At 49.5% G+C, this 24,378-nt stretch overlaps 1 protein-coding gene across 1 annotated transcript in view; it reads right to left on the reverse strand.

Moving 5' to 3' along the window:
- Positions 1-22,592, reverse strand: part of Cuedc1 (CUE domain containing 1) — a 91,750-nt gene extending 69,158 nt beyond the window's left edge. The window contains exon 1 of the mRNA XM_041665691.1: positions 22,456-22,592. The gene's annotated coding sequence lies outside the window, so the exon portion shown is untranslated. The remainder of the gene's footprint in view (positions 1-22,455) is intronic.
- Positions 22,593-24,378: the final 1,786 nt, after the last annotated feature.

Below are 24,378 nucleotides of genomic sequence, written 5' to 3' on the forward strand. Positions count from 1 at the left end.
TCCATTCACTAATACAAAAGAATGCAAACTGCCAAGGTCACCTTATGTTTGGTGACTAGTTTAGTGTCTCTCTCTTTCTCCCTCTCCTTCCTCCTCCTCTCATTTCTCTCCAACCCCCTTGTAGCCTAAGTTTGTTTTACTCTCTAAGTGGCCAGTGATGCTTTTGAGCTTCTGAGCCTCCTGCCTTTACCTCCCCAGTTCTGGCATAACATATATGCATGTTATAACATGCTATGCTGGGACTCAAACCCAGGACATTGTGTATGCTAGGCAGCCTAGCAATAGAGTTACCTCCCCAGCTCCAGGGTTCGGAAACGTCACATATTTGATGCTTAACTAAGAATCTGCTTAGGTGGCCCTGGCTAGCTTGATGAAATCAGTGTAGGGTTTTCCACACCAAGGCGCCCAGTGTGGCAGCGACTTTCCTCCCTCCCCTCAACTGCACAGACAGCTGTTGCCTGGAAACCGGGCACACTCCTCTGCTCACTCTTCCTTTCTTTCTTCAGAAGCAGGGCTGGAAACTGTGGCCTCCAGGGGAAAAATGCCTGGGGCCAGGGCAAAGAGGGTAAGGGGCAGGGGTGTCATCTCCTTACAGGCCGGCCAATTCTGTCCCCTCTGTCTTCCCTTTCCTCCCTAGGTCTGAAAGGCCCAGCAAACTAAAAGGCTCCCACAGCGAACAAGGCCCCCTTTGAAAGCCTGTGTTTGCCTGGGGCCGCCTGCAGACAAGGGTTGCCATGGCCACTGTGCACCTTTGCCAGCCAAGCCAAGGCAGGCCCAGAGGAGCAGCCTGAGGTACCAGGCACCCCATCTCTAACCTCTTCTAGGGGCTCAAATATCCTCAAACACACCTGTCCAGGCCCCTATGGCCACTGGAAGTAGATTTTTAAGGCCCCCCTAAACCAGAGGTTCTCAATATCCCCAATGCTGTGATCCTTTAATACAGTTCCTCATGTGGTGGTGACCCCCAACCATAAAATTATTTTTGTTGCTACTTCATAACTACAATTTTGCTACTGTTATGAGTCGTAATGTAAATATCTGATATGTAGGATATCTGATATAGGACCTCGGTGAAGGGGTCACACCCACAGGTTAAGAATTTCTGTTCTAGACTGAAAATCTAATATTGGAAGGAATCAGCAGATTGAGGCCCCTCCCTAAGACACCAGCAGAAACATGGGGTGGGGGGCGCTTGGAGTCACCTTGCCAAGGAGCCTCTTGCCAGGGCCGTACTGCCTCAGGAACCGCCCTGCCTCCTAGGCTAGTGCCTGGCTGGGCTGCTAATGGAAATGACTTATTTATGTAATTCATTATCACTAGGGCCTGGATCCAAGAGAGATGGGTGGAGGCAAGGCCTCAGCTGTTGAGGGAGGAAAGGAGGGGCTGTCCTAGGCCTCAGTCTGGACCTGGCAGCCAGAGAGCTGTTAGAAACTGCAGGGACCCAAGGACAAAGGCAACGAGGAAAAAGGGGACAAGGCTGGACATTGTAAGCTCTGTGGGGTGAGCGGAGCGGGAGACTAGCTCTGTCCCTGGAGAAGCCAACAGGAGCTGGGGCCTTTTTGCCTTTAAACTGCTAAGTGGTCCAAAGGGCCTCTTCTTTTTCTTCTTTAAAAACGAACAAACAAAACAAAACTCAGCAGCTTCAAGACAGAAAGTTCTCATGTCCAATAGGAGGCCCAAGCTCGAAGTAGCATCCCTCATACACCCAACCCAGGACGGAAGGGAAGAGCCTAGAAACTTCCAGAATTCTGTGGAGTTGTCCCTAAGGCCCATCATGTAAGCCCCAGGAGAGTAGCAGGGAAGCGGATGAGGAGTGGAAGAACAGGCGGCTAGAGCTGGCTCCTGACTGGGGCAGGGGCTCCACCCTGGATGACAGGCCTGAGCGAAAGGAAGACCTCCATCCACAGCCTCTAAGAGACCCAGGCTGCCTCCATCAGTCTCTCCACCCCTCTGCTCCTTCCCCAGCTCCCACCCGCTCAGGGGTTCTCCCCTCTGCTTCCCTGCAAACAGACACCACACTAATTCCCACTCAAAGGCTCTGAGTGTTCTACTACCACTACACCTGGCTACAGGCCCTGGAATTGGTCCTGGTCTTCCTCCACCGCCCCCCTCCCTTCCTCTCTCTGCTCCATTTCCCTGTCTCTCTCCAGGATATCTGATATCAGGCTGGAACTCCCCACATAGAGGAGGATGTATGACCCTGAACTTCCAATCCTCTTGCCCCCCACCTCCCCGGTGATGGGTTTTCCTTGGTGCTGGGGGGAGGGGCTCAGACTCGGGGACTTAGGCGTGTTAGACAAGAACTCTCCTAGGCAAGCTACATCCCTAGCCCCGTGGCCTTGGTGGCCTTGGTTTCTAATAATACTATTAATGTTTCGCCGAGCACCCATTTCCTGTGATCTCACAATACCCCTGTGAGGAGGGGAGGAAACAGCAGCCCTTAGGAAATCTGCTCAGGTCACATCGCCAGCAAGTGAAGAACAAGGGTCCAGACACAGCTGTCCAGTTCAGATTTCCCCCTCTTGCTATACAAATGCTCGCACACGGAGTCCTCAGAGTGCAGAGCAAAGCAAGCCATGGAGGGGTGAGAGGCTTTGCTTCTAGGTACACAGCCAGCTGGGGTAGTATAGGGACAGGGACCAAAGTGCTAAATCCAACCAACATCTTCTCCCCGTCACGGCATCTCAATCACAGAAGCAGCTGTGTTTATGTAGGGGGAGAGATGCACATTTGCTTTCTGTTTTACAAGGTTATGATCCAGTGGCCTATAAACCTGGCTTCCCTCCAGCGATGGCCTGGCTGGCCCAAGCTACCCCCCCCCCCCATCCTGTTTCATGACCATCCGACAAACAGTTCCCATGCCTTAACCAGGACTTCCTAGTTCTATACTACAGCATTATTAACCTACCCATGCCCATTACGGCAGTGTAATCTCCCAAGGTTCCCAGCAAGGTCCCACCATCCCATCACGCCGGCTCACAGTTAAATGGTCCCTCTCAGTTCTCAGAGCTGTCTTTCAGAAATCATCCAACCCACCTGATCCAAACTGGGCCAAGGAAGTGAGTCTGGCATGTTTCTCAAGTACGTTCCCAGCTGATGTGCCCACTGTGAGGATGCCTCCAACTCAATTCATAAAGGAAAGCCTCAGTGATATGGGGGTGCCATAGGACCATGTTCACGAGCCTCCGCTGATTAGACCAGCAGAAGGCTGACCTACATAAATCAATTAGATGCTTCCCCCGGGCATTTATTTGATTCAACAATCAAATACTATCTGCTCTCTGGGTACTAGAAAGAGGGTGGGTATATCTGAGAACCAGGAGCCCTTGATAGCAAATGTACATTCACAAAAGCAGGGGCATCCAGCAGGCATGCCAGGCAGGGGCACCTGGGAGGACAGCTGTGTTTCCTGCTCTCAGTGCCTCAGTTGTCCCATGACTTCAGAGAACCCTGTTCCTTGCACTCAGTGGAGTCTGAACCAAGATAGACTGGTCTTACTATTCCCGCCCCCTGCACAGATAAGACATGGCATTGGTAAATAACTATCACAAGGCCACCATGTCACTAAGCAGCTGTTAAAAGCCCTCCCATGGGACTCTCCTTCAGTGCTATCTCCCACCTCCTTCCTGGGCCTAGGTAGCAGGTGTTCTCCTTTGTCTAAGTAAAACCACAGTGAGTGGGCAAGCACCTCAGCCAGAGGAACACTGACAGACTACACCCATGACAGGAATATAAAAGTCTGTCCTTTGGAAGCTAAAGACAGTCCTTTGTCCCTCTCCCCTTCCAGCTTCCCATGCCACCTGACCAGCTCTAGCCAGTGAAATGAGAACAGAGGTAACAGGCCAGGTGTGGTGGTACATGCCTCTATCCCAGCACTTCAGAGACCGAAGCAGGAGGGCCAAGGGTTCCAGCCCAGCCTGGGGCCCCTAGCAGGGCCATACCTCAATAACACAACAAGGTCTGAGCTTAGCAAGAAAAAGTGCTCTAGCATGCTCACACACACACAAACACAATGAATACACACACACACACAAAAAAAAAAAAAACCAACCAAAAAAACACGGAGCTGGACAGTGGTAGTGAACGCCTTTAATCTCAGCATTTAGGAGGCAGAAGAAGGTGGAACTCTGATTTGGAGGCCAACCTGGCCTACACAGTAAGTTCCACGAGAGGCAGGGATACATAGCAGACAGACACTGTTTCAAAAAAGAGAAAAACAAAAATTCACACCTCAATTGTGTCAAGCCACTGGATGTCAGGATTTGGTTATCCCTGTGAGATAGTCTGAGGCATGAAGCACCGGCCTGGGCCCTCTGGCACATCTATCTTCCATGGTATGCTGTGTAACATCAATTGTATAACATACATTTGTCTAACAAGTATTGGCACACCAATACTAGGCACCGTGCTGGGCATAGCCGCAAAAGTTAAGAACAAAGCAAACACATACAACAGCTACCCAGAAGGCCCCCCACATCTGATGACCCACAGGCCCTGCTTGGGACTCAAAGAAACAGCTTTCCAGGTGCAAAAATCAATCTCCCACCCAGTCCCTGGCTACATGGAGCCTCAGACAAGCTCGAGGCAGAGTGTCCCAGTGAGGAACTTCTGGAGCATGGCTGCTAAGCAACAGTTCACACTGGGTTTTCACTCCCTGGGCTCCACCTACTTCCCTTTGCCAGTCCAGGGCCGTGGCCACAGACCACAGCACCTCGCTTGTCCCCCAAGCACAGAAGGGAAGGGGAAAGCACCAGGGAGGATGCATCCGAAAGAGAGCAGGCAGCTACAGGAAATAGAAGCAGCAAGATGTAGCTTATCTGTCTCCACACTCCTTCGCAGAGAAGTAGTTTCCTCTGGAATCCTCTCCTGGCTTCATACGAAGTGGAAAAGTCGCCAGCATCTGAGCTTTTCTCCCCCTGTCCGAGCTAGCTGAGCACTGACCATGGCCATCGTCACTCTCTTGGGTATCTGGCTCTCGGTGTTTTTTGTCATGCCAAAGGCAGGTTGAGAAGAAAGACACTTAGGCAGAGTGGTTATATACAGTTACACAGGCTGTTCACAGCATGAAGTGCCCAGCCAGAGGGGCAAAGAATGTTGGAATCCAGCCCACTGTCTGCTTACCAAGCTGTGGACCCTAAGGAAAGACACCTTCTTCCTGACCCAAGGGTATCTGCCAGGGCTTGGTGATGAATCCAAGGGAATTCACTGTATGAACACTCTGTGTATGTTTGACACATATCACAATAAATGTTTCAACCGGGGGGCAAGGGTGTATGTAGCTCAGAGGTGTAGCTCACACAGCACACTCAAGTCCTGGGTTCAATCCCCACTAGTGCATAAACCAGGCTAGTAGCACAAGCCCGAATCCCAAAGATTCTTGATAGACACTGTTAGAAGTTCAGTGCCATCCTGGGCTGCATAATGAGTCTGAGGTCAGCCTGGGTCACCTAAGACCCTGTTTCAAAAAGTCAAATAAACCAGGCATGGTGGTACACATAGTATACATCTTTAATCTCAGCACTCGGGAGGCAGAGAGGCAGGTGGATTTCTGTGGGTTGACTTGGAGGCCAGCCTGGTCTAACACAGCAAGTTCTAGGGTGACCAGAGCTATAGAGAGAGACCTTGTCTCAAAAACAAAGAAAGAAAGAAAGAAAAAGAAAGAAAGAAAGAAAGAAAGAAAGGAGGGAGGGAGGGAGGGGAAGGGAGGGGAAAGGAGGGAGGGAGGGAGGGAGGGAGGGAGGGAGGGAGGGAGGAGGAAGGAAGGAAGTTGGGAAGGAAGGAACAAAAAACAAATAAATATGTAATTAAACTAAAAATTCAAACAAACAAAATTCCACCCGGAAAGTAGGTGTGATGCTGGACAAGTCACTGCCTCTTTGCCTCAGTTTCCATACCCAAAGGACAGCAATCCCTGGCCATAGGTAGACGTAAGAACTACACTAAACTGTAAGAGCAGAAATGTCTGAGCAGAGGTCTCCACAGCAGCTACTGCTGCTGGCTTTGGACAGGAAGGAAGCAGAGGCAAATGGAACACAGAGACACTGTCAAGAGAAGCGAGTGCTTTGGGAAATGTGTGACCAGAAGCAAAAGGAACTTTGTCTGCAAATGGAACCACCCTGCTGATGTTCCTAAACATCTGGGAGTTCTCATGTACCTTTCACTCTCTTCCTGAGCGCCCTTCATAGTCCCTAAGGGATCTCAGCCACAGTCTGAGGTAAGGTCATAGGTCAATGGTTCCGTAGATAGGAAAAGAGTGTCTCAGAACAGGATGTGGCCCCCCAGGCTCCCACAGCCAGATTACAGTCTGGGAGGGACACACGCAAAAGGCTGGCAGCTGGTGTCTGAGAGAGAACAACATGTCTCCAGGACAGCCCAGGGAACTAGTACAGAAGGGCTCTGCTGCCTTCAGAGGCAAGGGATAAGGGTCATTCATATCCCAGAAGGTCAAAACTATTTTTCCATTGTCTAGCCTTAGGGCATGATTTTTTTTTTCTAGTACTGAGGATTGAACCTTGGGCTTTCCTTACAAGGCATTATTTATAGGATGAATTTGTAAACTGATATCTTCAAAACAACCATTATTATGTTGAAGTTCACTGATTCTTTACGTGTGTGTGTATGTGTGTGTGTGTGTATGTGTGTGTGTGTGTCTGTAGGCCAGAAGACAACCTTGGGTACTGTTCCTCAGGGGTTTGTCTACTTTTGATGTTTTCGAGACAAGGTTTCTCTGTATAACAGTCCTAGCTGTCCTGGAACTCACTTTGTAGACCAGGCTGGCCTTGAACTTACAGAGAGCAGCCTGCCTCTGCCTCCTGAGTGCTGGGATTAAAGGCATGCGCCACCACCGCTCCCTGCTTACTTATCCCCTCCCCCCCCAAGACAGGGTCCCTCATTTGATCTGGAGCTTACCAGGCAGTGGAGGCTGGCAAGCCCCGGGGATCCTCCAGTCTCTACCTACCTAGGTTTGAGATTACAAATACTTGCCACCATGCTTGGCTTATTTTTTTCTGAGCCAGGTTCTTGCTAAATAGCCTAGGATGACCTGGAACTCACAGAGATCTGTCTGTCTCGGCTTCCCAAGTGTTGGGATAAATGTGCCATCATCCCTGACTATTTTTTGCTCTTGTTTCATCTTATTTTATTTTACGTATGTGAATGTTCCGGCTCCATGTATACCCATGTAGCACATGTATGCCTGCTGCCTTGGAAGTTAGAAGAAGGCACTGGACCTCCTAGAACCTGAGTCATGGATGGTTGTGAGAGCCATCATACGGATGCCGGATACAAGTCCTTTGCAAGAGCAGCAAACCCTCTTAACTGATGAGCCATCTCTTCAGCCCTTATTTTGGTTTTTGAGCCCTAACTCTTTTATATGTGGATTCTGGGGATCAAACCCAAATCCTCTGGATGAATCATCTTCCCTGCCCTAGTTCTTTATTTTTAATCACACGCTATCTCTCTCTCTCTAAGGCCTTAGGGTCTCAGGACCCCATCAGGTCATAGAGGGCCAATGGTATCAACAGGAAGCTGAGAGCCCTTCCAAAGCCTCCGTAGGGACTTCACCCCGGTCAGGAGCCATCAAAGCCTAGGCATCTGTTTAGGGTCAGGCAGACACAGTTTCTGGCTTCAGCCAAAGGCCATGCCACTGGAACTCTATCCTTTCCAGCACAAAACCTAACGGGATGATTCATTCCCTTATTAAATCCACTCAGAAGAAAAGGGAAGTCATCTACGTCCCCGGTCCTCCGTCCACTGGACATAGGTTGCTCCGTGACTCAGCACCTAAGGGCACTGACCATCTCTGATTCACCTCTCCTTCCTTGAAGATTCCACTGTTCCTGGCGGTTCACTAAACCCTGGCAGCCACGCAGCTGGGCTGACTCTTTCTAAAGATGGGTTTCCAAATACAGAGCCATGGAGGGGGAAGGGGGAACATGTGGATCTTAAACCTACAGGGGTGCAATCCCTCTTCTCAGAGAGTCAAAAGGTACCTCTATCCAAAAATGGCCCTCCTTTGTCCTTGCAGAATTGCCTCAGCTCTGTCCCAAACTTAGAAACAGCTGTTTCCCCAGAATGCCACAGCAACAGCCTCCCCGGGCCTCCCAGCAGCTCGAGCTGAACACTTAATCTGCTGCGAGGTTCAGTTTATCCCTCCCTCAACTCAAGGAAGAATCTGAGCACTGTGTCGTGACCAAGTACCCTGGTGAGTCATGTACAGACCCAGCGGCTGCTTTTTGAGTTCAAGTCCCACCTCCCTGACTACCTAGGGTGATAACCTTCTGTGCCTCAGTTTTCCTCTTACGTAAACTAGAAACAATCCAGTCTGCTGGGGCTAGAGATATGGTTCAACAGGTAACAGTGCCTGCCACACAGGCCTGAAAACAGGAGTTGGGTCCCTGGAAGTGATATTTTTGGTTTTTTTGGTTTTGTTTTTTTGGGTTTTGGGGGGTTTTTTTTTGGTTGTTGTTGGTTTGTTTTCTGTTTGTTTGTTTGTTTTTGGGGGGTTTTTTGGTTGGTTTTTCCAGACAGGGTTTCTCTGTATAGCTTTGGAGCCTGTCCTGGAACTCACTCTGTAGACCAAGCTGGCTTCAAACAAACCCACAGAGATCCATCTGCCTCTGTCTCCCGAGTGCTAGGATTAAAGGCATGCACTAACACGGCCTGGCGGAACTGATGTTTTAAAAAGCCAGAAAGATGCCTTAAATCAGTAATCGTACATTCTGAGACCCTACCTCAAAACAAAATAACAAAAAGTCACCAGGGTGAAAGGCAAGAACCACTGGAAAAGTTGTCCTCTGACCTCCACATTCATGCCAGGATACATGGGCATGTGCGCACATGTGCACACATACACAAAATAAACCTTTAAAAATAATAATAACAACACACTCTCTCTTTTAGCGTTGAATAAATACAGTAAGACTCTTACACGCTTAGAAAGCTTCCTGGCATCCAATAGGCATATAGCAAATCTGACTGGTATCATTGAACCATCACAAAAGTCCTGTGTGACACAAATTGTTAAGTCTACTTCTATTTGATAGGTAAGTTCTACAACCATTTGCTGTTGTGGAGAAAATAAGCCATTTATGGGCCTTATAATAGAGCAACTCATGAGAGGAAGGAAGACCTCAAGTTCAAGGCCTGCGTGGGCTACAGAGTGAACTGAAGGCTAGCCTTCATGCTTTAGTGAGATCTAGGCTCAGAATAGAAAGTATAAGGACGGGTGTAAACAAGGCTCAGTAGTAGGGCACTATCAAGGGCAAAGCCCAAGTACATAGGAGCTGGGTATGGTGGCTCACGTCTATATTCCTAGCATGTAGATCAGGCTGGGCTCAAACTCAGAGATCCACTTGCCTGTCCCTCCCAAGTGCTGGGACTAAAGCCTTTCCACCAGGCCTGGCAAGATCCTGTCTCCAAACCAAACAAAAGATAAAAAGAAAGACAGGAAGAAGAGGAAAGTACAAAATTAAAAAGTGAAGTGACCCAGTGAGAACAGCAATGTCCTTACACAGCAGAGCTCCAACAGGATAGTAGTCTGCACACTCAAAACTCTCTTGTTTTAACATGCTCCTTCTTCCTGGTGGGGAAACCCGAGATATCCCATGGATCAACACCAGAAGCCAGTTTCCACTCTAGTCCCAGAAAGGCAGTGAGCATCTCTAAGGAGTGATGTGGGACTTGCCAAACAAAATTAATTTCTGTTCTTTTTCATATTCCAGGAAAAACACTCCAATCACCCTTCGGGAGAGAGTGCCACCTACCAATATGTGACAAAGATGACTCAAGCCTGGGGACCGTACCAGCTTTCACTGTGTTTCAGACTCCCTTGGGAGGTTCCTAGGCTGTCAGCAATTTTACAAAAGGTCAGCGCAAGTCATTTGGGAAGCATTTGAGTAGGCCTGGTCTCACACAAATGCACGCCTGCCAAATATTTTTAAACACATCTGCACACTGTCTTCAACCTTGGTGCAAAGCAAGCAAGCGACAGGGGCATTTCCCTGAAGCTCCAAGTCCTGCCTTGCCACTCCTGCTGCTGGCGCTTCCAGTTTGAGAAGAACTCAATGATGACATCTCCACAGAGCCCCAACTTCCCAGCAGAAGCAAGGAATCCGGTGAAACCTCTAAATGCCAGTCAATGGTGTGTGTGTGGAAAGAAATGATCTAAACACAAGCATGTCCTCGTGACCCAGGTCCGACCATATCTAGCAAAGAGTTGAAGCCAGGTCTTGAGCTCAGCTGTCAACACAGCTCTGTCATACACTTTTCTTGAACTTCAAGGCTGAGCCAGCTCACAGTTAGTTGCTGGGATAGAAGTCGTTTTCTTCAGTGGTGCAGCCACTGCTTAGCTGTCTATGCGCTGGTAACCCCCCCCCCCACACACACACACACATACACACAACCAAACTCTTGCTAGCAATCCCGATGAAATTCAGTGAGTCAATAAAACCAAAAGAAGTGAAAGTAGGAGGAGCATTTGTTGGTAAGAAGAGGCTCAGAGGATGGAGGGAGAAGGGGAACAAGAGAATGGGGGTATAAATATGATCTAAATATATTCTATGTATGTATGAAATTGCTGACAAATAAATTTTTTGTTGTTTTGTTTTCCAAGACAGGGTTTCTCTGTGTAATGCTAGCTGTACTGGAACTCGCTCTGTAGACCCGGCTGGCCTCGAATTCAGAGATCTGCCTGCCTCTGCCTCTGCCTCCCCAGTGCTGGGATTAAAGGCATGAACCATCACACCCGATTGGTGAATAAGTTAAAAACAATTTTTTTTTTCTCCAGAGAAATTGGATTTGGTCCCCAGCACCCACACCAGGCAGCTTACAGAGCAGGCTGAGATGAAAAGAGTCAGAACTAGTAACAGCTCAGTACTGGAGACCTGGCTACTACTAAGCAGCCAGGTGACTTTACAAAATAAAGCAACAACAATAATAGCAGTGTTTATGGAGAACATCCACTGTGGTAAACACCAGGCTAAGGGTTTAGCAGGTATCTGATTCCCAACAACAATCATTAAGAATATTATTACAGGGGTTAGCAAGAAACTTAGTTCTAGAAAAATTCCCAGGAATCCACAAGGATGACCCTAGCTAAGACCCTAAGCAATAGAGAGGGTGCCTGAACTGGCCTTGCCCTGTAGTCAGGCTGATGATTATCTTAAATATCACCTTAAAACCTTTGTCTAACAACAGATGGAAGTAGAGACAGAGACCAACATCAGAACACTGAACTGAACTTCCAAGGTCCAGTTGAAAAGCAGAGGAGGGAGAGTATGAGCAAGGAAGTCAAGACCATGAGGGGTTCACTCACTGAGACAATGTGCCTGAGCTAATGCGAGTTCACCAACTCCAACTGGACTGGGAACGAAAAAGCATGGATCTGAATGTGGTTGACAGTGGAACAGACTGAGGGGCCAATAACAATGGCACTGGGATTTGTCACTACTGCATGTACTGACTTTTGGGGATTCTATTCTCTTTGGATGTATACCTTGCTCAATCTGGATGTAGTGGTGAGGGCCTTGGACTTTCCACAGGGCAGGGTACCTTGCCCTCTCTTTAGATTGGAGGGGGTGAGGGGAGGGTGTGTGGAGGGAGTGGGAGGGAAGTAGGAGGAGGGGAGGAAGTGGGAATTTGGATTGGTATTTTTTTAAAGTAATAAAATAATAATAATAATTTAAAAAATAATATTATTATGGGGTCTAGAGAGATGGCTCAGCAGTTAAGAGCACCAACTGCTCTCCAAGCACCCACATGACAGCTCAAAACTATCTGTAACTGCAGTTCCAGGGCACCTGACACCCATGGCAAAACACCAAAGCACATTTAAAGAAGAAAAAAAGAGAATATTATTACTCTCAGCTAGTCACTGGTAGCACACCTTTAATCCCACCCAGCATTTTGGAGGCAGAGGCAAGTGGATCTCTGAGTTCGAGGCCAGCCTGGTCTACATACCACAGGCAAGTCTGGTGTCCATAGAGCCCAGAAGAGGGTGTCAGATCCCCTGGAACTGTTATAGAGTTAGAGATGGTTGTGAACCACCATGTGGTTGCTGGGAATTGGACAAGAGTCCTCTGGAAGACCAGATAGTGCTCTTAACCACCATGTGGGTGCTGGGAATTGGACAAGAGTCCCCTGGAAGACCAGATAGTGCTCTTAACAACTGAGCCATCTCTCCAGACCGAAACACCACTGAAGAGAGGAACCCAAGGCTTCATGCATGCTACCAAAACACTCAGTCAACTGAGTTATATCCAGGGGTCTTAACCAATATCATTCAACTTTTCAATGCACGTAATGACCTGGGATCACAAGTTCCTCTAGGAGAAGACAGTAATCTTCAAGATCCTCTATGCCTTTAAAGTTTGGGTTTCTCGTTTGGAAATAAAATAAACATTGGATAGCTTACCATCCCAGCCCTTTGGAACTTGGGAGGCAGAGGCAGGCAGATCTGTAAACTCAAGGCCAGCCTGGTCTACAAGGAGAATTCCAGAACAGCAAAGGTTACACAGAAAAACCTTGTCTCAAAAGACCAAAAAAAAAAAAAAAAAAGAAAGAAAGAAAAAGGGTCGGGCGATGGTGGTGCACGCCTTTAATCCCAGCACTCGGGAGGCAGAGGCAGGCGGATCTCTGTGAGTTCGAGACCAGCCTGGTCTACAGAGCTAGTTCCAGGACAGGCTCCAAAGCCACAGAGAAACCCTGTCTCGAAAAACCAAAAAAAAAAAAAAAAAAAAAAGAAAGAAAGAAAGAAAAAGAAACGAACACATGTCTTTGAAGAATCAAATGCAGTTGGGTCTGGTGGCACACACCTTTAATCCCAACACAGGAGACACAGGCAGACAGATCTGAGTTTGAAGACAGCCTGGTCTCCAGAGCAAGTTCCAGTACAGCCAGGCCTACATAGAAAGAAACTCTATCTCGAAGTTGGAAAAATAGAAAAAGAAAAATGGAATGCAGGGTGTTATAACTTGCTAAGAGGGACAAGAACCTCTATGTATGCCTCACCCAGAGTGAGTCTGAAGAAACCTCTGACTTCCTAGGGTAATGATGTGCTGTGAAACTGCCCCGCTGGCCCCAAACTGTCTTGGGAAAATTGACAGCTTGAGGTCTCAGAGGCTCGCCAGCCTGCAAAGGTCTGCAAATCTGCAACAATTAGTTCTTCAACAGGCCTTTGCCATTTTTTTTTTAAAAGTCAGTCAAACGAAAGAAAATGTTACCATAGGTTAGTTACATTTGTTCTTGCCAGGAGCTCACTATACAGCCCAGACAGGCTTCAAATTTATCAGATTCCTGAGTGCTGGAGGATTACAGGTTTGCACTATGTCCCAGGAAGGGGTGATCTCTCTCTCTCTCTCTCTCTCTCTCTCTCTCTCTCTCTCTCCCTCCCTCCCTCCCTCCCTCCCTCCCTCTCTCTCTCCCTCTCTCAGCTTAGAGAAATGGTTGGGTTAGGAGCATGTTCTCTCTCTCTCTCTCTCTCTCTCTCTCTCTCTCTCTCTCTCTCTCTCTCCTTAGAGAAATTGATGTTAAGAGGCTGTACTGCTCTTCCAGATAACAGCTCCAGGGAAGTCAACTACTTTTCTCCTCCAAGAAACTTGCACACATGTGATGCACATACATACACTCAGGCACACACACACAAATAAAATAAATCTTTAAAAATTATTTTTAAAAAACATGTATAGGGGCTGAAGGCCTTAGGCTTGGTTCCCAGCACCTACACAGCACATGGTGGCTCACAAGTGACCAGAACTCTAGCTGAGAGGATCTGATGCCCTCTTATGACCTCCAAGGGCACATGCACATGTGGTGTGCATACATACATACATGCAGGCTAATATTCATACACATAAAAGAAATGAACCTAAGAAAACTGTGGGGAAGAGTGATAGCATGTCACGTGCATGTCCTTGAGGCCAGAAGAATGAGTCAGATTCCCCTGGAGCTACTGTTAGAGGTGGCTCTGAGCCACCTGACATAGGTGTTGGGAATCGGGTTCTCTGGAGAAACAGAGAGCACTCTTCTCTGCTGATCCGTCTCTACAGGCCCGAAGGGGCTCATCTTAAGGACGCATTTGACCTTGGAGCATGCTTAGTTTACTTTCCCCATCTGCTTGTGGGAGAGCTACCTCACTCAGGTAATCTGTGAGTGAGACTTCCCTCGGCCTACGTCTAGGACCGTCTTCTCTTATAACGTACCATGAAGACCTGCACATATATCTTCATATGCTGCCTCCACCCCCCATCACTGCCTCCAGCCGAGTCTCCAGTCACTCAACTGCTGCTTTCAAACGCCACCTCAGATTCACCTCTCTTCCCTGCTCAGCCCAGGAATCCCCTGTCCACCTACCTTGTCACTTGGGTACACAGACAAGAGTGGAACTCCCTCCCTGCTGCCTCCTCCCTTGACTCTCAGCAGCACCCGGCCCCTGGTACAGCCTGGAACTGAAACCAATCTCAGACCCGAACAAAGTGAAATCACTTCCTGAGCTTGGCCGCCCGACACAACCACAGAGCATCTTTGAACAAGCAAAGCTCCAAATCCCAGCTTTGGAAAAAGCAAAGCTCTTAACTGCTGAGCCATCTCTCCAACCCTGTTTTTAAAAAAATTTACTTAAATTGTGTGTGTGCAAGTACGTGCTCGCGTGTACACACAAGTATAGGTGTTCACAGAGGCCAGAGGCATCAGATCTCCCCGGAGCTGTAGTTACGGGTGTTGATAAGCTGCCCAACATGGTTGCAAGAGCACTAAGCACTCTTAACAGCCGAGCCATATCCCCATCCCATTTTCTCTTCTGAGACAGAATCTCACTATATACTCCAGGCGGTCCTTGAACTCAAGATTTTCTGAGTGCTGGAATTACAGGCATGCACCACCATGTCTGCCTGAGATAAACTCTGGCTGTCCTGGCACTCACTATGTAGACCAGGCTGGGCTCAAACTCATAAAGATCCGCCTGCTTCTGTCTCCCGAGTGCTGGGATTGAAGGCATGCGCCACCACCGCCCGTCTGATTTTTTCTTAATAGAGTCCCTCTTGACAGCAAGCCTGTTTTCTTCTGAGACTTCTGTAGCTATCTTGATAAAGTGTTGAGATTGTCATAACACATTTTCCCTATATGTTAAAGTCTTTTATATTTGGAGTAGGGGGCAGGAAAAAAAAATCATAATAAATGAACATGTCCGCACTTGACCATCTTTAGAAGAACTATGTATTTTGAGAAAACTCCCCAGATGTACTTTGCTAACCTTGCTCTTGCCCTTCAGCCTATCACGATCCTTTTTCTGTCAGTGGGAGGGATCATGAAATGATTGTCCTGTAGGCCCAGCAAGTAAATGGTCAAAGAGAACAAACTTGGATCACCTACTGTTTGTTCATTCTTTCTGCAGTGTTTCCTGGGGGCCCCTGTGTCTGCCCAGAGTTCACACAGGGGCTGAAGCCGATAACCCAGGAACTCCAAGGACAACCATCTTTTGAATAGACCTGATGCTCTCTGTAGCCAGTATCTGACAATTGTTACTTCCGGGTTTCTTGCCACTTTTCCCAAGGCTTTGGGTCACTCCCACAGAGCATCTCCGCAGCAGGGACCCAGGGCATGAGTTCCAGCTGCTGAGCAGGTAAGATTGATGTTTTGGCTCTAAATTCATGGACAGGCTACCTTCTGTCACTCAGCACTCTCCAGTGATTCCACAGGACAAGGAGAGGTTAAGCTAGATTTGAGCAGCCTTCCATCTCAAAAATCCCAGTTTTCATGCTTCTGTCCCGAGCAGGCATGGACCTCTCGGGGCCGCCACTTCAGCTTCCTGTCTGCAGATGGAACTTCTTAAACCACAAAGACAAATGAATCTTGTTCCCATTTCCAAAGCCTTTTGGGTTGGGTGGGGGCATTCCCCTCTGCTCCCATGAGTCACTTTTCTTGCTCATTACGGCATATCTGGAACATCCTCCCTATATCCTCCTCCGGTCTTCCCTCTGCAGTTTAAACATATTCACCTCTGGTCCTCTGTCCAATGAACAGCTGTGTTCTGAGCAACAAAGCCTGCAAGACTTCTACCTCTGTAGTGTGCTTGCTGAAGGCATTACAAGACATGGCTAATGCTTAGCTATTAAAACCCATAAAAACCTGGCTGGAGAGATGGTTCAGTGGTTAAAACACTGGTTGCTCTTCCAGAGGACCTAGGATTGGTTTCCAGCACCTACATGATGGCTAACAACCATCTGTAACTCCAGTTCCAAGGAATATAAGATCCTCTTTTGGACTCTGTGAGCAGGTAAGCATGTGGTGTATCAACATACATGCAAGTAAAACAACCATACACATAAAGCAATAAAGATAAATAACCAAAAACACACATGCAAAAAAGCAGTCAGGCACGGTGACATATGTCTATAATCCCAGCACTTTAAGGGCAGAGAAGAGGCAGAGGCAAAAGGATTACCATGAGTCTGAGGCCCGGCTTAGGCTACAGAGTGCATTCCAGGCCAACTTGGTCTACAAAATGAGGCTATGTCTCAGAAAAAAAAAATGAAATTTAGCATGGTAGCTCATGTCTATATTCCCAGCATATGGGAGGCTGAGGCAGGAAGACTGTCAAGACTTCAAGGCCTGCCTAGTCCAATATAGCAAGTTTCACATCAGCTTGGGCTAGAACAGGACAGTCCCCAAAATAACAACAACACACAGAACTCAAAGAGAAAAGCAAACCCAATGCATCCAGCAAGCAACCCCACTGCAGAGTTCCTGCCTCACCCTGGCAAAGACGTCACAAGATCCTAAAACCCAAACCCTTTTCACATGCCCACAGGCCAGTCCCAGGGCTATGCTAACCCCACAGAATAGGAACACACTGTCTTCTGGGACCAGATCAAGTGCCTGGAAGACAGATGTCATCTTTAGCCTCACTCCACTCAAGTCCCCTCCCCCAAGAAGGCCTGTCAGCTCAAGCATGTCTTCCAACTGGCAATTACCCCCTTCTTCAGGGTTTCATATTTTCGTTCCACAGGGCAAGGGCTTCATCATATTCTACCCCTGAGCTACACCCCTGATCCCAGCGTTTCATCTTGTCACAGCCCCTGCCAGGGTGACCAGAATGCTAGACTAATATGTTCATCTTATTATTAGATACTAGACTACGGGCCTCTTGAGGGCAGGGCCAGGCCTTGGTGAGGCCTCAGCAGACTGTCTGGCTAGCAGTTCTTAACAGACTCCCGGATCCATTCCAGTGACAATGGCCACTGCATTGGCAGACCCTGAGTACAGCCCCTATTCCCCCACCTTGACCAACTAAATAGGGAGCTACTGAGGATGTCTCCAAGGGTGTGAGCCTGCAACCAGGCTCCCTCAGCCCACTTCTAGCTCCTCTGCTTTGAGATACTTGACCTCGGGTGTGTTATTAAGCCTCTTGCTACCTCTTAGGTGTATTTCCTCACCTGAAAACTGAATGTCAGCCCGTAGGGTCTCATGAGGAAATAAGGACCCCTAACTACTGAGCATACAACGGGGTGAAGGGATAACTCAGTAGTTAAGAGCAATCTTCCATTCCCAGCATCCATATGGTAGCTCACAACTACACATAACTACACATGTATTCCAGGGACATGTATACATGTGACTAAAACACTCATACATATAAAATAAATGACTCTTTTTTAAAAAAAAATCTTTTTTTAAAAAGGACACATCCCATCAAGCAGAGGCAGGTAGATATCTGAGTTTGAGGCCAGCCTCGTCTACAAAGCAAGTTCCAGGCCAGCCAGGGCTAAACAGTGAAACCCTGTCTCAAACAAACAAACAAAAACAAACACATCTGAGTTGACTTCTTGACGGGGTGAGAGATTACATTTTTACTCATGTGTGTGCGCGTTCGTGAGTGTGTGTAAAAGCAAGAGCTTTTACCCTCCATACTATATCTCTAGCCCCCGTGCCTCTTTCTCCACAGGAAGCCTTTTGCTGTTGCCTTCCACACTATTCCACTCTCCACTGCCCACCCTGCCACACCCTCACTAGGTGCCTTGTCCCTGTGGACCAACACTAGCATTAAAAGACAAGCCATTCAGCCGTACCGCTGCCCACAGCCCACAGGGCAAGCTCTGAGAGAACAGGTTAGAGCTGATTCCACAGCAAAGCGGCTAATACTGAGTGGTTTGACCCGTTCTCTATCTCCCTGACATTTCAGCAACTCCATACCTCCACCATTGTCCCTTCTCTACAACGCCTCATCTGCCGCAGCATCTACAGTTTTAACCAAAGATTCTTTCCTTAGTAACAAGTATCAGAACTGCCAAGCCCACATTCAGAAATAATAGCAACAGTTTCTATGAAAGGAACCTAGCACATATGTGAGACCTCCTCCGATGCCTTCTAAGAATGAGATGCTGAAGCATTTACAAGGCTTCAGAGGAAGATCCAGAGCCTCCTGGGAATGCCTAAGTAAGTGCTGGGGATCCATAAGCTCTGGTGCTAGGGGCGGAGCTCAGTGGTACAGCGTGGCAAAGTCCTGGATTCAAATTCCAGTACCACAAAACCAACAAACCACAAAAATGCTTTGGTGGAAGTGGGCAGAAAAATGGCTTGACTGGCTGGGCGTTGGTGGCGCACACCTTTAATCCCAGAACTTGGGAGGCAGAGGCAGGCGGATCTCTGTGAGTTCGAGGCCAGCCTGGTCTACAAGAGCTAGTTCCAGGACAGGCACCAAAAACTACAGAGAAACCCTGTCTCGAAAATCCAAAGAAAAACAAACAAACAAAAAAAATGGCTTGACTGCTTCCTGAAGTTCAGGTTAAACACTGGTATCTGACCCAGTGGTGGTGGGAGCGGTGGGGGCAGTGGTGGCGCACGCCTTTAATTCCAGCACTAGGGAGGCAGAGGCAGGCAGATCTCTCTGACTTTGAGGTGAGCCTGGTCTACAGAGAGAGTTCTAGGACAGGCTCCAAAGCTACACAGAGAAACCCTATCTTGAAAAAACAAATGAATGAATGAATAAATAAATAAATACCACTGGTATCCAACCAAGAACTTTCTAAAGACCTTTGACACAGTAGGAAAGTGGTGGCTGTGTTTCTCAAGAAGGGAGTTATGAAGCCGGGTGATGGTGGCACACACACACCTATAATCCCAGCATTCGGGAGGTAGAGGCAGGCGGATCTCAGTGAGTTTGAGGCCAGCCTGGTCTATAAGAGCTAGTTCCAGGACAGGCTCTAAAGAGGGGAGTTATGTTCCCAAGCAATTACTCCATCTATTGTTTATGAATGGTTTTATTTTATTTTTTAATCTTTTTTTTTTTTGAGACAGGGTCTAACCTAACCCAGGCTGGGTTTTACACTCTCTCCGAGTAGCCAGTGATGACCTTGACCTTGAACTTCTGCTCCATTTGCCTCCTCCTCCCCAGGCCTTGGGTGACAGGCGTCTGCCGCTGTGTTCAGTTTAGGGGCTGGGGATTGAATCTCGGGCTTTGTGCAAACTAGACAAGTGTTCTAGCCATCCACGAACTGAGCTACATCCCAGCTCGGGGCTTCTTGTGAAGATGAGAACTTTAGCTGCTCTCTTAGGAAGGAATCTATTGCACTGTTCCTGCACATGAGAGGTATTTCTGGGAGGCTGGAAGCAAAGAGGATCGGACAGCAGAGCGGCCAGTGCAGCTAACATCTTGAGTTCACCAACATCTGCAAGCCAGAACTTCAGCCGAAAGATAAATCCTGGCCACAAGGGCAGGTGAACCCTGCCACAAGAGCCTTGCATGCCACCAAGGAGACTTCCAACTCGCCTATCAGGGACTGCTAGGCCTCAGTCATTTTGGGGCTCCAGACCCAACGGTTATTTGTCACATGGGCAGGAGCCAGCAAGCCACAGGCACCACCTGCTCCACTCACCTGGCGTGGTGGTCAGAGGTGAGCCTCGTGCCCAAGGCTCTAGGAAATTCTCTGCTCTGTTGCTTAGTAACAGAGCAGAGTGACTTTGGGGAACTCTGAAGGGAAGAACAGATGTGAGAGGTGCTGCCTGCCCAACATTTTCCTCACTGGGTTGCATGGAGTGGGGAGGGTGCAGGCTAGGTCTGGAGTCAGAACTTATCACCACACTAAGAACAATCTGAAGACCCTTGCTGCCACACACACACAAAAAAAGCCATTGTCGTATTTTATGTGGTGGGAGTTCCATTTCTAAGCAGTGTTGCTGCATTTATTGCTTATGACTGGTTTTAAAGACAATGCTAGTGGCATCATTAAAAGGCCATTCAATCGCTCTGGTCCATCAGAGGTGGTGTGAGCCAATGGAAAACTTCTCAGTACCGAGGCAGGTAAGTCTGACATGGAAGACCCTGGACTCACCCAGATCCCAAGTAGGTATAGATGAACACCACCTGGCACCCTGGCACCCTGGCGCCCAGGAAGTCATGGAGAAGAAAAGCAGGGCTGCCCTCTTTGGGGCAGCACAGGAGATGAGCCCCAGTGGCCTGTCTGGTCTCCACTTGCATTCTGAAGTCCATGATACGGAAGGCCCTGCAGCTACCCAGATTGCTTTCCTGGGCAAATGTGCTCCAAGGTTTCCCCAGAAGGAGCTTGCTCACTGAACACTCTCCATAAGGCTCTTCAACCTCATGTCCCTAAAGCGAACAGGGGTCCCCAAAAGACTCGCCTCCTATACCCACCCCACACTTGTCCTTTGTTTTCCTCTCATTCAAAAGCCCTGGTGCCCCAACACAGTGCCTAGGGTCTCCACACCTCACAGACAGCAAACTCTGTCATGGAAGAATGGCCACCTCAATTGCCCCTGTCCTCTAGCAAACTGGAGGGATCTGGGAGCTGGACAAGAGCTTCCAGGTCTCCATGGCCACAAGTTCAAAGCGGCATGAGAAAGGACCTCATAAGAGTTCTGCTTTGGGCGTCCTGGGATTATTTACTAACTAGCCACAAAGAAGGAATCTGTTCCAAAATGCCTGGAGTAGACCACAAACTCTAGCCTAGTTCCAAGGGGGTATATTAGCCCTCTGGCAGTGCGTGAGGATGCCTCAGCACCTGGGCCTGTTTGGGAAGTGCAGTTAGGGTATAGCTTTCGCCAGATCCCAAAGAGGCACTTGGTTTAACTCACGGGCCTGGTTTCCCCCCTCCCTCATCCCCGCTGTTGTCTCACTAGCCCTGAGCTATGGCCTACCCTCCAGTCTCTGTTTCCTTGTCCCCTTTTCTTTCCAGCAGCAGCAGAGAGCAGACAGGGGATTTCCAACCCAACCCTATTGGATGCAACAACCTCTAGCGGCCCAAGCCAGCGGCACAAAGGTACCACTTCACACGTGATCCAGCAGGGACCACACTTAACAATGAAACGATATCCATAAGGAGAGTACTAGTATCTGTCACCTCCTTCATCACCTCCTTAAGAGCAGCCTGGCTAATTTCATCGGCCGATAAAGAAGGGGGTGAGGGGAAGGAAGCGCCCAGAACCCTTTCTCCTGGGCCAGGTGGCTCAGGGTGTTGCAAGATAAGCAAGAAAAAAAGTGTATATCCCGTATATCCCGGGTTTCAGGCTGCCCGAGAAACAGGTGGAGATCAAGACACATGATCTTCTACCCCAACATCATCCCTAGGGTGTCTCATCACTATACTGCAATTATCCCCTCAACCTCCATTCTCACAATAAACAAACAAATAAGGGAAATCTAAAATCTTTCTCCCTTAAAACACCCTCCCTGGAATTTCATAGCAGTATAAATTACTTGGAGCTAAAACTTTATTTTTAAGGGGAGAAGATAGACAAGCCCGTGCTGGGGTGCGAGGCAATTACTCAAGGAGAAAACCGAGGAATAAAGGCAAGCCCCGGCCCCCTGGAGCTCAGAGCCCCAGGCACTTAGAGTCCGAGGGGCGGGGGAGCAGGGGCGGGGACAGTGCATTCTGAACTTTCCCCAGCCGGGTCGCGGAGAGATGCAGCTCCCAGGGGACCGGGTGGGACCTGAAAAGGCTGAGCCGACCTGTGACCACGGCGGGAGCAGGAAGCGAGCCTCCCCTCCCCCTAAAAGGAGTTCAGCTCCCAGCCCGGGCCCCCGCCTCGCCATCGTCAGTCAGCCTGCGCCCCCCGCCGCGGCGAAGCTGGGAGGGTGTCCACACAAAGCCGGGAACCGGGGAGCGGAGACCCGGGAGGAGCAGGCTCCCCAGGCCTTGCGTCCCTTCCCCACGGCGCCGGCCCGTGACCACCCCTCCGATTGTGGCCCCGGTGCAGCACGCCCCCTGCGCCCAGGGCCGGAGGACGAGGCGGGCAGCTGGGGAGAGAGGGCCATCCGGATCTGCCGCGGAGGCGCGGGCTCCCGGGAAACCGTGGCCACTGCGCGAGGACTCAAACTCGCGACGGCCCGGCCCTGGTGGCCGTGCCTCGGCGATGCTCCCGGGGAAGGTGGGGCCGCCGGGCCGGGGTGGAGCGCGGCGCCCACGAGCTCGCAGTAGGGACGGCGAGAGCGAATCGGGGTCTTACCGAGCACCGCACTCGCGTCCGCTCCCGCGGGCCGCTGGGGCCGGGCGGCGGAGGAGGGGCGCGGTTCCTCGGTGGCGACGGCGGCGGCGGCTGCGGGCCCGGCTCGGTGGCGCGGCGGCGCGGCTGGGCGCCGGGAGGCGGAGAAAGCGAGGCGAGGCCGGCTTCCTAGCGGCGGGCTGCGAGAAATGCAGCTGTCCCTGCGCGGCTGCCGGCGAGGCCACAAGTGGGGTCGCGCGGGGAGGAGCGGGGCTGCGCGCCCCCGGGGCCCAGGCTGCCGCACCCCCAGACCCTCTTCCCCAGACCGGGAAGCAGAAGTAGGAATCAGGAGGCCAACGCGGTTGCGGGGGGTATGGGGAAAAGACATCTGGGGAACATTAGGACAAGCTCCTGCGTGCATTTCCGCGCCATCTGCTCTGACCGCTCCGCTAGAGGACCGGAGAGACTGAATGGGGAGTCTCGGGTCTTCCCTTTATGGCCGGGTGCGGTTATGCCAACTTGGGGACCACCGTAAGGAGTTGTTTAGGTTAGGAGACCTGAGATTTCGGAGATCTGGGGGACCTAACTCAAGGCCGGCCTGAGAGGTTGCAGACACATACCAGGAGCCCCGAGTGAGGGTGGCAGAAAGCGCAGGAACCTCTGGGGGCCTTGAGACACCAGGAGTGTGGGGTAGTGGCGGCTCTGTGGAGTTAAAGCTCAAGCAAGAAAATAAAATCTAATATCGAGACCAGAGGAGATGGTGGAGTGGGGGCGGGAAATCAAAGTGATGGCCCGGCCCATTCACCTAGCCGCCACCACCCACCTATCATTCTTACCCAACATTCCCCCGTCACTTGAGGGGCTTTTGAGCCTGGACAAGGGTTTCCATTAACTGTTTAATAAATAAATGGTCGATCAGCTTTGGTTGTTTTTCCACGTGGCTTGGTTTTGTGCGCTAATTTGGAGATGAAAAGAGGGGACCGAGAAACCCTGTCTCGAAAAACCAAAAAAAAAAAAAAAAAAAAGAGGGGACCGAGGGAATAACTAGCAAGCTCTGCTTTGAAGTGGAGCTACCTAGGGGAAATCAAAAGAGGATAAAGGTCAAATCGTTAAGATCTCGGCCTGCAACACCTTATGGAGAATTAACCTCTACTACTGGAAAAGCTTGCCCATTTGAGTGTGGAGCCCTGGAAATAGCCCCGTTCCTCTGAAGGCTTGCAATCAGCAAGCTTCTCTGAGAAGGCTCGACATGCTCACCCACAGGAACATCTGATGGTAAAAACCACAAACCAAGGCCCCAGATGCGAATGTGTTTCCATCATTTGCATGTCAAGGGTAATTTCTTCAGCAAGGTGGAATCGGAGGATACCCTGAGAGAAATCTCACCTCTGAGAATCTTTTTGTCCCTTCTGTTCATGCTCCTTCACCTGATTTTAGGGAACTCAAAATCACGAGCTGGTTGACCCAGGTTAAAGATTCTGAATCTCTAGTGCTCCGCTGACTCTGGGTTGTGGCCGAGAGTGCAGGACTTATCCTCTTGACCCATAAAGTCTGGTGATGCCTTCGAGTATGTCACCTTATACTACAGTGTTAAGTTCATCTGTCACTTTTCTGCTTACTGGCACAGTCTTCCTCTAATTTGTCCTGGTCGCTTTGACATTTCAGGAGTTGGGGCATGGGGGAGCTCCCAGTCTGGAGATTTTCCAGTTTTGCACATGCCTCTGGATGGCTCGTAAAATGTTTAAACATATTTTCCTTAAAGTTGTTAACAAAGCCAGTCGTCCTCCTTGAAGCATCTGTCTGTGGACTTTTACTAATGTCCTCTTCTTTTGAGTCAGTCCTGGAAGCTTTTTCTCAGCAGCGCCCCTCACACACACCCCCCCCCCACTTTCTGCTTCTCATACCCCAGAGCAACCTCAGTCACCCATACCACTAGAGACCATAGAG

The sequence above is a fragment of the Microtus oregoni genome, unplaced genomic scaffold (assembly GCF_018167655.1).
Source record: "Microtus oregoni isolate MIOR12 unplaced genomic scaffold, Mior012 000015F_ref0000493, whole genome shotgun sequence".
Lineage (NCBI taxonomy): Eukaryota > Metazoa > Chordata > Mammalia > Rodentia > Cricetidae > Microtus > Microtus oregoni.